This window comes from Adiantum capillus-veneris, chromosome 30 (assembly GCF_014529385.1).
Source record: "Adiantum capillus-veneris isolate H3 chromosome 30, ASM1452938v2, whole genome shotgun sequence".
NCBI lineage: Eukaryota > Viridiplantae > Streptophyta > Polypodiopsida > Polypodiales > Pteridaceae > Adiantum > Adiantum capillus-veneris.
In genome coordinates this window covers 61,655,789-61,670,600 of record NC_140960.1, presented here as the reverse complement: position 1 = coordinate 61,670,600, position 14,812 = coordinate 61,655,789, and the positions used below count along the sequence as shown (strand labels likewise).

At 41.7% G+C, this 14,812-nt stretch overlaps 2 pseudogenes; one reads left to right on the top strand and one right to left on the bottom strand.

Annotated features, from left to right (window-relative positions):
* Positions 1-20: 20 nt before the first annotated feature.
* LOC147418064 (uncharacterized) lies at positions 21-7,332 on the bottom strand (annotated as a pseudogene).
* Positions 7,333-7,838: 506 nt separating this feature from the next.
* Positions 7,839-8,706, top strand: LOC147418063 (uncharacterized; annotated as a pseudogene).
* Positions 8,707-14,812: the final 6,106 nt, after the last annotated feature.

The following is a 14,812-nucleotide window of genomic DNA, read 5'->3' as shown; positions in this document are numbered from 1 at the left end:
CTTGTTAATCAAGTCAAAATTCACACCAAAAAAGGCTGCGGCAAATTGCTACCCTGCAAGGGCCAACAAAGTTTGTACTTTTACCAACATTTCATATGTCCCAACGGTTGGCATTTTACTATTCCATATATCAAATTTTTTAAGAGTGGCATTTTGCAGTACTTGTAAAATGGCCTCTCAGAGTAAGTACATATCTGTTGACACACAAATTTTCTTGGGTCTTGCACTCTATGATTGTCCGTGTACAAGAAAATTAATTGGGGTATTTTTAACACCCTATAGCTTATCCCCCCTTTTTTGCAACTCGCATAGTTGTACAAGTGGACATTACAATGCCTCCGTGAATCTTTGTAACAACAAAAGACGACATAGACATAGAAATCAAAGTGCCACCATTTTCTTGTTGGTACTTTTTTTATTTAGCTATTGCTATTTTATTACATAGCAGGACTCAATACTATAACTAATCATCTTGTCTTGTGCAAGAAATCGCTTACACTCACCTTTCTGGCCAAGTGGTGAGTTCTTTGTTTCTCAGCCTTGTACTCTTCACATAGTGCATGGAGATGAGCCAAAGGAACTTAAATAGTTGTTATAGAGGGAACTTCGTCTTACAATCATGTAAAGACGGTAGAATGGCAGAAAAATTTGTTATGGCACAATAAAAATGTTCTCAAAAGAATTCAACCAATTAATAAAATTGAAAAACCTTGAAATTGTGGTTTAACACTAAAATCTTCATTTTCTTGGTCTGTGAATTGATTTGACAGGTAATCACACATGCACAGAAGGTATAGTAATGGAGATCGTCGCCAATTGAAACCAAAAATTGCGCTTGAGTATGACTTCGCCCGCTTTTTTGTTGATAGCTTTGACAAAGCTACTACTATTTGGCATGAGGGGAGGTAGAATTTTAGCATTCATGAGATAGTGGGTGGTGAGCAAAGGGTGTTGCAACCATAGCTATAGGGGACCAAGAAACATGTTAAGCTGCCATAAGGACATCTGATCAACCCATGGCAATCACGCTTGTGGGCCTTCTGATCTTGCATACATACAATCTCAATATAATAGTAGTAACGACACATCACGACCATCCTACTTGGACTCACTAATGCTGTTGGCATGACTGGAGGCAAAATTCATGAGATAGTGGGTGGTGAGAAAAGGGTGGTGTAGAAACCACATACAAGGAGCTAAGAAACATGTTGAGTTGTCATAATAATGGCATGATTCTCCCATTGGCAATCATTCTTGTGGGCCTTTTGATCTTGCACACAGACAATCTCAATATATAAGAGTAGTAACGACACATCACAACCATCTTACTTGGACTGGCCAATTTTTGAAGCCATAAGGTAGTCTTAATTAATTTGTTCTCAGATCTTTGTAGTTGAGCTTCATTTGTAGCAGCATACAACCTCTTCTCTCGTCTTGATCAGATAACTACAAAATGATCCATTCACACGGTGACCTATAATACTGAGCGACTCTAAAACCATCACCTCAAATAGTTGTGGCTACGATCTTGTGAAGGTAAAGCTTCACGGGTCAAACCACTAAACTTGCATAATGGTGCTACCCTCTTTCTTCTTCATCTTTAGCTCCTTCCACGGCTAGTAGGCATTACGTTGTTGTACGAGTATAGATAAAAACATACAACAATTGATGGTTGTGCTCTACTTGCAAACAAAATGCATGTTGCCAACCTATGCAATCAAGACACATGTGTGTGTGTGTGTGTGTGTGTGTGAGAGAGAGAGAGAGAGAGAGAGAGAGAGAGAGAGAGAGAGAGAGAGAGAGAGTAGGAGTGCTTGAGCGAAAGCAAACAAGAGGCTAAACTTTTCTACAAGCCCATATCCATCTTGAGGTTCCTTCAAGCAAAAAATGCCCATATCCTACCACAAATGGTTACTATGGCAATGACGAACTAGCCATTTTAGCATTCCAAAATTTAATCTCAACCACATGCACTGTATTCCAACAACACCATAGTCGCGGCGTAAAAAAAATGGCATCATGAAAAGTGCATAAGAAACGAAGGCTGAGACAGAAGTATGGTTATGACAAAGTACTACATAACACAAATTTGGCAAAATTATGCAACCCATGATTGTGTGATTGGACAATTTCAATAAGTTATGACATGGAGCTCCTTGATAGAAAGCCAACAATCAGCTCCAAAAACGATGCTTGTAACCCTAATATTGTAGGTACATGTATCTAAAGAAACTTGTACAAAACATTTTGAGATAAACACACTTGGAAAGGTTAGACACAAATGTTTTCCTTCCACTGATATTTGGCAGCAAGAGGAGAAACAAAAGTCTCAAATTGCAAAATTCCATGTACAACAAATATACTGCGTGCAGTGGGGAGTCCTACCAGCTCTGATAATTTTTCGTTGAGTAATGTTTCTAGGACATCCATCGAAATAGAGAATCTGCCAGCTCCATTTGTAAGAAAGAGTATATCTGGCTCCAATGATTCAAACCATTGCTTGAAGCTTAGCTTTGTTAGGAGAATATGAACTTGAAGCACACGACAGAAAGCCTTGAGAGGTGAATAAAGGAACTCCCTATGCATGAAAACTTAGTTCATTCCCACTTATGGTAATAAAAGGCAGTGCCCTCATCTGTTGTAGACGACCTTGTTTTACTTGGTGAGCCTAAGATGCTTTTCTCTTTTCTTGAACATGGAGTGAGCCACTTGGTACAACGATAGCCCTTGATCAAAAAGGGAATGTAAAAAAGGTAGATTATGATAAACAATGCTTGATAGACCCCACCTCTCTTCGGCTATTTTTACTTGGGTGAGCCTAAGATGCTTTTCTCTTTCTTGAACATGGAGTGATCCACTTGGAACAACAATAGCCCTTGATCAAAAAGGGAATTTAAAAAAGGCAGATTACGATAAACAATGCCTGCTTTTGGTCGATTGCCTGCAAAAAATATTAAGCAGCGGCATCCCAAAGAGAACGAACTAGGGTGCTTCGTTAGCTGCGTTCGCATTGAATTGAGATCGAACAAAATATTGGAAACTGAGAGAGAGAGAGAGAGAGAGAGAGAGAGAGAGAGAGAGAGAGAGAGAGAGAGAGAGAGAGAGAGAGAGAGAGAGAGAGAGAGAGAGAGAGAGAGAGAGAGAGAGAGAGAGAGAGAAGTTTTGTGTCCATATCAACATCTTGGGTAGAGCCACATGTCTTCAAGATGAATGTGTAGGTGGTCTCATTTCCGAGAAATAGACTAGAGCTTTCTCTTGTGGCAAATCCTGCAATCAGTGCATTGCAAGAGTCCACACTCTAGATAGGCAATTGAAAACATCCTAGAGCTTTTTGGCCCTGCTACTGTTGTGCGTATCCCACGACCAATGCATTCCAAGAGTCTACACTCCGAATAGGAAGCTCCTCGAGCACTTGCAGAGAGCCACATCCCTTCAAGATGTAAGCATAGCCTTCAAGAAAAAGTATAGGTGATTGAATTTCAAAATCTCCATAGACCTGATCTTCTACTGCACGAAAGAGACAATTCCCATCTTTAGCCATCCGCTGCACCCCCACACCTTTTTGAGCGTCTAGTTTCAACTTGAAACTCTCTCTCTCTCTCTCTCTCTCTCTCTCTCTCTCTCTCTCTCTCTCTCTCTCTCTCTCTCTCTCTCTCTCTCATTTTCTTATGGGCGAATTGCAACCTTGGAGATGAAGCTCTTTAATGATTTTACACTCCTCCACCGTTGCAAGAGGATCCACTTGCTGTTTGGATTGAGCTAGATGCAAGAGATAAGCCTCAGCTTTCATGTCGAGAGCTTGGAATTATGGCTGATGACGATGAGAGAGTGGAAAAAGGAAGACTAGCAGTAACCTTTGACCACTGCAATCCAGATTCAGTTGCAGCAAATGATGGTTGATTCATTCACATACCCTGTACATGTGAGGATGAACCAGTAAAACAACGGAGCCTCCATCAGGCTTACATGAGGGTAATGGAAAACCTTCAGCATTGCTTTGGTCTTCTTGACATGCATTTATTGACATCACAACAACCTCCAGTTGTGAATTCCCGTGCCCCACAACAGTACATTCTGCAATTGTCAGAGCATTTCCACTGCATGAGCCTACCTCAAATTGCCTGCAATAATCAAGAGACTCCTTCTCACTCTACTCTGATAAAAAAAGCATTTCTAGTAGCATTTAAGGTCTCACTAATTTCTTCATAGTTTACCACAACATTCTCCACCAATTTTTCATCTTCTGCCAAGGGATATACCTCTATCTGTTCATTTGAAGGGTCATCAAAATTTGATGGCACCGATTCCTTTGAGTCATCTTCTGTGGTTGAAGTTGGTGAAGTTGAATGTGGTGGTGGGAGAGGAGGAGGGGGCGAGGGTGGGGGAGTAGTTGTGGATGAGGAAGATGAAGTTGGTTTGACATTTGAGGAACCATGCCCTCGTTGGATTAGCACACGGATGTGTGGGATTATTAGAAAACAGCCGGTAAACAAATGAGATTATGTATGCTCATTGAAGTGAAGGCCAATACCACTCATTTATTTGTTTCCAAATGCTGAAAAAATTCTTTTGAATTGACAATCTGCAGTCAGATGATAAGGATAAACCCTCAACTTTATTGCAATTTTGCTCGAGAAGAGGCAACAAAGGTAACAAATTAACGGCATCCTTATCGTGACCTAATCCAAGACGAGCAAGCTCATAACTCTTCAAGACAGCGAACCTTTGTCAAAGTAATTTGTGGGTGATGTTGCAAGAACCAGAAAACCTAGCTTTGCTACCCACAAAGAGAGAACCAAAAAATTTGAGGAAACTTCAAATTGTGATGAGTTGAGTTAGCAAGTCAGCAAGCAAGAAAATGGCAAGAAACGCTTCAAAAAAGGAAACCCACAATCAATGTATTCCAAGAGGTGACATTCTGGACAGGAAGATCCTTAAGCACTTTTTGAATTTTCTGAAGCGCACCAAATTTGGCATACATATCGACCAAGACAGTGCCAAGCATGACATCTTTCTCAAGCGCACCACATTTGCATACATATCAATCAAGACAATGCCAAGCACGACAGCTTTTTCCACAGACTCAGACAAACAATATAATTGTGAATTTTTGTCCATATCAACATCTTGCACCACATGCCTTCAAGATGCATGCGTAGGTGATTGCATCTAGAGAGAGGGCCTCACTTCTTATCTACTAAAAACAGACTAGAGCTTTTGGCCCAGTCCCTGTGGGGCAAATCCTGCAGTCGGTGCATTCCAAGAGTCCACACTCCGGATAGGAAGCTGAAGACATCCTAGACCTTTCTGGCCCTGCTCCTATGGTGCATATGCCACGACTAGAGCATTCCAATGCTTTGCATCCGCTGAAAACAAGCTAGAGATTTCTGGCTCTGCTCTTGTTATGCACATCCCGCGTTCAGTGCATTCCAAGAGGTGATATCTTGGACATGAAGCTCCTCAAGCAGTTTTTGTGCTTTATCAAGCGCACCACATTTGGCATACATATCAACCAAGGCAGTGCCAAGCACCATATCTTTCTAGCCCTGGTCTTGTTATGCATAGAGCCACATGCATAAGTGATTGCATCTGCTGAAAATAGACTAGAGCATGCTGAAATCAGTGCATTACAAGAGTCCACACTTTGGACTCTTGACGCAGCTATTGTTGTGGACGTCCTGCAACAATCAGTGCATTCTGAGAGACGACATTCCGGACCCGAAGCTCCTCAAGCACTTTTTGTTCTTTCTAAAGCACACCACATTTAGCATACATATCAACCAAGACAATGACAAGCATGACATCTTTCGCAACCCCACCACATTTGGCATACATATCAACCAAGACAGTACCAAGCACGACATCTTTATTCAAGAGACTTGGACAAACAATATAATTGTGATTTTTTTTTCCCATATCGGCATCTTGCGCCACATGCCTTCAAGATGCATGCATAGGTGATTGCATCTATTGAAATCAGACAAGATCTTTCTCCTATGGGGAAAATCTTGCAATCAGTGCATTCCAAGAGTCCACACTGCGGATAGGAAGCTGAAATCAGCCTAGAGCTTTCTGGCTTGCTCTTGTGGTGCATATCCCGTGACCAATACTTTGCATCCGCTGAGAACAGCCTAGTGCTTTCTCTTGTAGAGAAAATCCTGCAATTGGTGCATTCCAAAAGTCCACACTCCAGATAAGAAGCACCTCAAGCACTTTTTGTCTGCCGCATGGAGCAATGGGGAAGCAGATTTTCAAACGGGGATGTATTCGGAATGCGACATTCCATCCAGGAAGCTCCTCAAGCAATTTTTTTAAATTTCTGAAGCGCACCACATTTGGCATACATATCGACAAAGTCAATGCCAAACACGACATCTTTCCCAAGCACTCTAGATTTGGCATACATATCGACCAAGACAATGCCAAGCACGACATCTTTTTTCAACAAACTCAAACAAACAATATAATTGTGAATTCTTTTGCCCATATTAGCATCTTGCACCACATGCCTTCAAGATGCATGCGTAGGTGATTGCATTTGCTAAAAATAGTCTAGATCTTTCTCCTATGGGAAAAATCTTGCAATCTCGTTATATAAATTTGAATGCACACGATGGATAAAAATGTCACCAAGTTATTGCCAAGCATGACATCTTTTCTCAACAGCCTTTGACTAATAACATCCGCCTGAATGTTTATGCCCATATCAGTATCTTGCATAGAGTTACATGCTTTCAAGGCATTGCCAAGCACAACATCTTTTCTCAATAGCGCTAACTAATAATATCAGCCTGAATGTTTATGCCCATATCAACATCTTGCATAGAGCCACATGCCTTCAAGATGCACCCGTATGTGATTGCATTAGGAGAGAGGCACTCGCTTTAAACAGCCTAGAGCTTTTTGGCCCTGCTCTTTGTTGTGCGTATCCCACCACCTGTGCATTCCAAGAGATGTCGTTCCAAGTGATCCTTACAACACGTTACAGGTGATGACATCCCAAATTAAGAGAATGCCCATCAAGAACTTCTCATGCTTTCGTGAGGGTAGACGCGTATTGCTTGCGAGGATGCACTACACGACGCTGACACTAATGGACTGATGTTGCTTGCGAGAGTCATGATTTGATTCGCTATATAAATTTGAATGCACGCAAGGCATGCAAAGCACGACATCTATTCTCAACAGCCCCTGACTAACAATATTAGCCTGAATGTTTATGCCCATATCAACATCTTGCATAGAGCCACATGCTTTCAAGGCAGTGCCAAACATGATATCTTTTCTCAATAGCTCCTGACTAACAATATCAGCCTGAATGCTTATGCCCATATCAACATCTTGCATAAGCCACAAGCCTTCAAGATGCACATGTATGTGATTGCATCAGGAGAGAGCCTCTAAACTTTGGCCCTTTTTGGAACAGGTAGCATTCGTGCCTTTAGTAACTTGGTTGGATCTAGTATAATATGGTTGAGCGATTGGCCTTTGCGTATCCCGCAACCTGTGCATTCCAAGAGACGTCGTTCCAAGTTGTTGCAGATGACATTCTCTCCAGATTCGTTATATAAATATAATGCACGTGATCGATAAAATAAGCTGGGTGCGACGTAGGCTACCACGTGGAGCAACGGGGAAGCAGATCTTCAAAAGAGGCTGCTACACTAACGAAGTAATCATGACGATGTTGCACCATCACGCTTATCCTCCAGCTACGAGAGAGAGAGAGAGAGAGAGAGAGAGAGAGAGAGAGAGAGAGAGAGAGAGAGAGAGAGAGAGAGAGAGAGAGAGAGGTTGTTTCATCGAGACCTTTCGTTTGAATCGCGAGAGGAAGAGGGATGAGAACGACGGCACGCTCAACATGGATGTCAACCAAAGGCGAACAGGAACAGGGTGGCACACGTATATTCAACTCTTCTCACTAATTCTCCTCCCGATGCCTCGCTTCTCAAACCCAAGGCTCGGACGCACACGTGAGCTGCGTAAGAGAAATCTGAAGGACGAGTTAGAGGACCAGGAAAGGAAACACATAGGCTACAGTGATGATCGCAAAAGGAGAAGAAGGATAGCGGAAAGCATGCAGTACTTGGAAAATGGAGGGCCAAGAAGAAATACAGAGGAGAAGCGGTTCATTGAAAACATTGATGTTGATGATTCAAATGTGGATCTGAAGAGTGATTCTAATGAAAATGACGACAATGATGAGCTGCCTAAGAGAAATCTGAAGGACAAGTTAGAGGACCGGGAAAGGAAACATAGAGGCTAGAGTGATGATCGCGAAAGGAGAAGAAGGAATGCGGAAAGCATGTCATACTTGGAAAATGGAGGGCCAAGGAGAAATACAGAGGAGAAGCGGTCCATTGATAGCATTGATGCTGATGATTCAGATGTGGATATGAAAAGTGATTCTGATGAAAGTGACGATGACGACGATGATGAAGCTTTACGGGCTGAGTTAGAACGGATAAACAATGAAAATGCAAAAGAAAAATTGAGAAGGAAAGACAGAAGCACGAGGAAAAATTGAAATCAAAAGAAGCCGAGCTTGTTAGAGAAAACCCCTTCTTGAATCCAAATTTCTCAATGAAGAGGAGGTGGGATGGTGATGTCGTTTCCAAGAATTAGGCACGTGGGCCGAAGGTGGTGAAGCAGTTCATTAATGAGACTATCAAGAATGATTTTCATCACGAGTTTCTCAACAAATAATGAAGCCATCTCGCTTGAACATGCCTTGCTCGAAAAAAGCACTGCGACCTCGCTCAAACAGGCCTGCTTTTTGAATATGTTTATGTGGCTAGGAGCATGATCTAGTTAGTACTCCTCTCCTTCAGTGGAGTCTCTTTGAAGTCCTTCTCGAGGGCGGCCAGATCTTAACGGGCTTCCGAGAACTCACCCTCCTGCATGCTCTCACCCATGTATGAGTGCATGAAGGCGCGCTTGGAGTGTATGAGATCAAAATTGTTGTCCATCCAGGAGCGATGCTAGTAGAGTTGGAATCATGCACATAATACACTGCACCTTGGCCAAGTCCCTGCACGACTCCATTGTGCCACATCAGTGCTCTCCAACAGGGTGTGGATGGACAAGTCGTTGTTGTAGGGCTCCACCACGGCATTGCACACCTGCAAAGAGGGGTAGACAATAAAGCCAAGTTTGGATTTTTTGCCGTAGTCCACTGACAAGCGCTCAAGGAGTAGGGAGGCAAGGCCAAGGTCTGTGCCGTCACCGACTACGTGGAAGACCAAGAATCCCTGCAGCTCAATGCAATTGTCAGCTAGCTTTTGGATATGGTCCACGCAAAGGTCCACGATTTCCTTATCAACTGGGTGCAGTAACTAGGACATTAATTAGCAAGTAATTAGGGCATTACTTAACTATGCAGGCGATGATCAATTGATAAAAGAGGCAAGAGAGGATGCTTTATTACTGGTATAGTGGCCATGGGCAAAGCTATTGGCGTCATCCTCCTTGCCGTTGATGAGCTTCTTAGGTGGAAGCGTGCTCAATGGAGGTGTCAAGAACACCCGCATCTACATACTACGAGATCCTGGGAAAAGGAGTGCTCATCTTCACAAAATCATTTGACAAGATTTGCATCCAACACCTACTTTAGTGTACGACATCGATCGGAACTTGTGGTATGTACCGCCCCTAGGGCTAGAGAAGGGATGTGTGAGCCTATGTGTTTTGAAATACGGCCAAAAGATTGAGCCAAGGAGTTGTCCTTGGCAGATACAAAGCAAGGACATATCTCCAGATGCAATCACCTACGCTTTCGTCTTGAAGGCATGTGGAACTGCCTTGGTTGACATGTTTATCCAAATTGTCGTCTCTTGAAATGCATTGATTGCGAGATTTTCCCAACAAAGACTAGCCATGAAGCTCTAACTCGTTGTTTTTAGGATGTGAAGCAAGGGCACTTCTCGCACTACGTAGGACTCCAATACATCTATGATGTAGAACATAAAGCTAGATGTGCTTCTCTTTAATCTATATCTTGCATCTTTTGTATTTGTCTTAACGCGTGTTTTGTGTCTTTCAGAGAGGACATATATTCACAACAATGGATGTTTAGATTGCACAAGCACGACTCCAGCTCAACAACATTGCAAGGTCCGTTATTTGCATCCATATGCGTTTGCTTGGTGCAACACATAAATGCTACGGGGCAAGGCACGGCTTCTGTTTTTTTTAGAGACCACATTGCCAACTCTCCACCATACTTTTGTATGGCACTTTTGCATGACGTGCGCTATATATTTAGCATTTTCACTTTGTGATGCTTCATTGCAACATGAAATGTTTAACTATTCACATTGCTTTTATGTAGCTTGACTCAAACATTGTTCTCCGGCTTGCACAATTGGATGACACCTGTACACGATTTTGAGGTCAATAATGTAGTTTAATTTTTATAGTCTGTTGATGCTTTCTATTCTTTTTGAGTTTATCAATGCTTCCTTAAGTTTATTTCAGCTACATGTTTTCCTCATTAGTACATCCTCAATCATCACATCTCTATATATCAAATACACCACACGTACTTCTTTTCTCATAGTTGGACAATTCAACATATGTACTGCAATACTCGATGCACTTTGTACATGTTTACTTTATTCCTAGGTGGTTGATGTCAATCTACATATGTCCTTATTTGGCAATGCATCTTATATAGTATAGGACAACGTTCTCCTCTGCATAACCGTTTTATAGCACGAAGACAATTCTTTATCCCAATGTTTTCCTCCTCATATATGTTTTGCACCAGGTTCTGTGATCAGTAGTCAAGACACTCCAACTATGAAAACACGTAACTCTCTCTCTCTCTCTCTCTCTCTCTCTCAAGTTCTACAAGAAATAATAGAAAATTGACTACACTTGATTCAGAGTAAGATGGGTGCCTCAAAGATGGGTCCCTGATCTAGAGACTAAATGGCTGGTGATATTACTAGGCTCAATGGCAATCTTTAAATAAACTACCAAAGTGGGTTAAGGAGTAGGGTTCAAGCATAATGATTAAATTGCAACCCTTTGCTCGACTTAATTATCCCCTTTAATATCCCTTTGTCATATAATGAGCCCTATGAGACACAACTTGCTTCTTCCCAATGGTCATCAAGTCCCAATCTAAGCCATTGTTGTTTCCTATGAATTGGTTCTACTCATTTGCTCGTGTTCCACAACAAAAGCCGAGGCGACAGCAATCACAACCAACCAAGTAACCAATTGTGCTCCAATATCTATAGAACGTGTACAAAAAATAGCACTGACTTAGTCTCACTACTCAAACAGTAGTAGAGAAAGCCGTGAAATTGGACCATTTTAGAGACAAGTATAGAGGTGATCAATCATCATCTATGTTTAATAAATACACATGCAATTCTTTTCTTAAAATTTGTCAATGCACTTTGTACTTGTTTACTTCATTGATTAGATGCTTGATGTCAATCTGTGTATGTGTTGTTATGTTCGATAGCAATGCCCACCAAGCAAGACTAGTTCGCTTTCATAGGTGCTAAAGGAAGGGTATCATGTGAAAATCCCTTTGCCTTTTCTATTAATTCATAAAATAGAAAGGGATTCTCTATTTTATGGATTAATAGAAAATCCCTTTCTATCATGTAAGGGCCCCAAGGGGCGGGGTTGGATTTTGACTGACGTCATCGCCCTTCAAATTTCCACTATTTATGAAAAAAATTGACATGTTAGTGTAGCTCACATTTTCACTCATAAAACATGAGAAAAATATCCCAAAGTAGGTCAAATGCCCATCAAAAAGCAACCATGTGGGGAACTTCCACCACTTTGATAAGTACGTGAGATTTTAAGGCTTTAGAGTCTACACACCTTTTTTTTTTTTGGCAAAACTCACAATTGCGAGTGATTGTATTATAAAGTCACCATTAGATTACAAATCAGCCTCAACCTCATGCCCAGGCTTGAGGGACAGAGGGTTACATCCAAGCTCATGCGCAGGCTTGAGGGACAGAGGGTTACATCCAAGCTTCATTACAAGTACCTACTATTGCGAACATCCTTTACAATGAAGGGCTCGATCGGATGGTGAGGGTCGCCCTAAGCCAATCATCCGAGTTATGCCTTTTACTTACTACATATATTGTTGCCTTGCTTTCTTGTACAATCTCTAAAGAAGCTAGCCACCGAGAGGTCGGTATCAAAGACTCGGCAGTTCTTGACCTTCTAAATATTACTGAAAATGTAGTATTTGACAATTTGAGTACAAACTATAAGCACAAAGCTTCGAAACTATTTGCCGCCAAGGCACAAATCTCTCTTGAAGAACCCAATCTTCCACGACCTTTGTATCCATTTGAACAACTTTCCTGCAAGGACTCTAATAATCGATCATTCCATGAAAAGGTGAGCGAAGTCTTCACTAGCCGCCCTGCACCCTGAACAATACCACTCGATTGAATCTTGACGCCCGTCATAAAGCCCCCTAAAGAACCTTCCATAGAAATATCTTCATAAACTGAGGCCATTGTGGATTCCAAATGTTCTTTGTGACCCCTACCCAACGAGCCTCCGACCATTGCATCTTCCACTGCTTGTTTAAAGGGGTGAACTAATAAATCTCATGGATTATCACCTGCTAAATGCCCTTGGTATGGGGCCGGCTACTCATAGGCCATTTCCAAGCCTCCACTCAAAAGTAGATTCACAGGTCGAATTCAAAACATTGTCCATGCCTTCATTTACCGTGTTGATAAGTAACTTCTCAATGTCATTGAGTTGAAACAGGGCAGCCACCTGGTCTAAGGATTTCCAACACTTTCTATTTCTATCCCATAAGTGGCTCAATCGTTGAAGTCCTTTATTGTTCATCCTTCTTGCAATTTCTCTCCAATAAGGGTTCAGTAAAACCCCAGTGGCTTTAGACAGCCAGAGTGACCAGTGAGAGTTGGAGTTCTGGAAGTATCTAGTTAATTCACCCCATTCAAGTCCCCATGTAGCTCTATTGCACTTTTGCACCAACTCTCCTATGATTCCACTCAGTCTTAGGCTAGCCCATCTTGGGGCTAAAAGTTTGCCATGTACCTCGATCCATTTCCACTGGCCACCTTCTGAGCAAAGTTTTCTCTTATCAATCATATTCTTAGTCATGATAGCCCAAGACTGGTCTTGATTTGTGATTGAGACCACAAACTTGGCACACAGGGACTCAACATGAACAACAGGGTTGTTACTGCCCTCATACATGTGTGTCAGTCTATTTACTTTTGTTTGTAACTAAGGATGGAACCTTTGAACCTCAAGGGTGTTTTTACACCAATGGTGGATGTTTTAAGTGGGCTAGTTTTAGGCAAGCATTTTAGTTCTTGACGATGTCTTGCAGTTCGGCAGTTAGTCTTTTCTCTTTGGCAATCATACTGTTCTCGGTACTGCTTTTGTAAGTGGTTGTGTGGATGATGATTATGCAGTAATACAATACCTTCTCTTTGTTTCCATGATGTTATTCTATATTATTGTATGCAGTAGATTAATGTAGTATGCAATATTATTGTGTACCTGTATTGAAATACTGTTAGGGTGGTTAGCCCCTAACACTTTGGCAATCCTGCAATCAGTTCGAATTCAGCCTAAGCCATATGGTAGTCAAGAATAAAGCAAGGAATTGATACGCAAGTGGACATAGACCACCTGAGGGAATTCTCCAATTGGGTAACCCCGTAGGAAGAGTCTGAGGAATATGCAGCCAAATTCTTGGAGGAGTTCTTCTCGAATCTGCTAGGGGAAATCAAAATTGCAATTGTTGATAAGGTAGCTACTTCATTTTTACCTTTTGGGGCATGCAATTTACCTTCATGTTATAGTCTGTATGAAAGATAGGTGTTGGTACAATATTTAAGACAAAAAAAAAGAAACAATGTGTGAGTGGGTCAGGACAATGGTCCAATTTACCACAACACTCATATGGCACAAGGTTTAGATTGAGGAGAGAGTTTTTGCAATGGGAAGACAGGAAGAGTAGTTGGGTAGTGATGACCAAGAAGAACTTGTAAAGGGGCTTGTTGCAGGAGAAGAAATTGTTGGGATAGGAACTATACTGCAAGAACCCGAACACAGGCTACAGGAGACCCCACCTGCAAACCAAGGAGGCCAACAGAGAACTCCTCCCACAACAGACCCACTTTTGGGACAATTGGTTAATGTACTGCTAACTCATACAATCTTAAGGGTAAGAAGACAATTGTAGTTTGTACCATCAAGAACAGGTACTTTACCTTTCAATCCACTCCCGATAAGAGTACTCAAAACACTTCCAATACCTCCAATGGCTGCACCAAATCCCAATGTGGGTGCGGCAAAGTTCAACGGAAAAAAGTCCCAAAATGCTGACAGCCACGTTGGTCAGTTTCAAACAAGGTGGCCTGCAAGTGGTTATGAGGCATTACATCTGGATGTAGTGAAGAAAGAATAATTTGCAGCAACACTGCAGGGTAAGGCCATGGATTGGTTCTTGTAGTATGGCATGGCAGCTTTTGTTGACTATAACGATTTGAGGTAGATATTTTTATTAAGGTTCAGGGAGGATAAAAAACCTGAAGACATTTTGAAGAAGTTGAGGAAATTGAAGCAGAAAGATTTGTTGGTTGAAGAAACTTGAATAGTAGGTTGGAAGGAGCAAAACAACCTTCTATGGAGAAATTGGGAGACTATTTTTGTAAGGGACTCAAAAAGGATTTCAAAAGTGCAGTGGCAAAGAGACCCTCATTAGCAAATGCACAAGATTTTACTGATTTGGTGGAAGCAGTTGCAAGAGCTGAAAGAAGATATGGAGGTAAGGCAA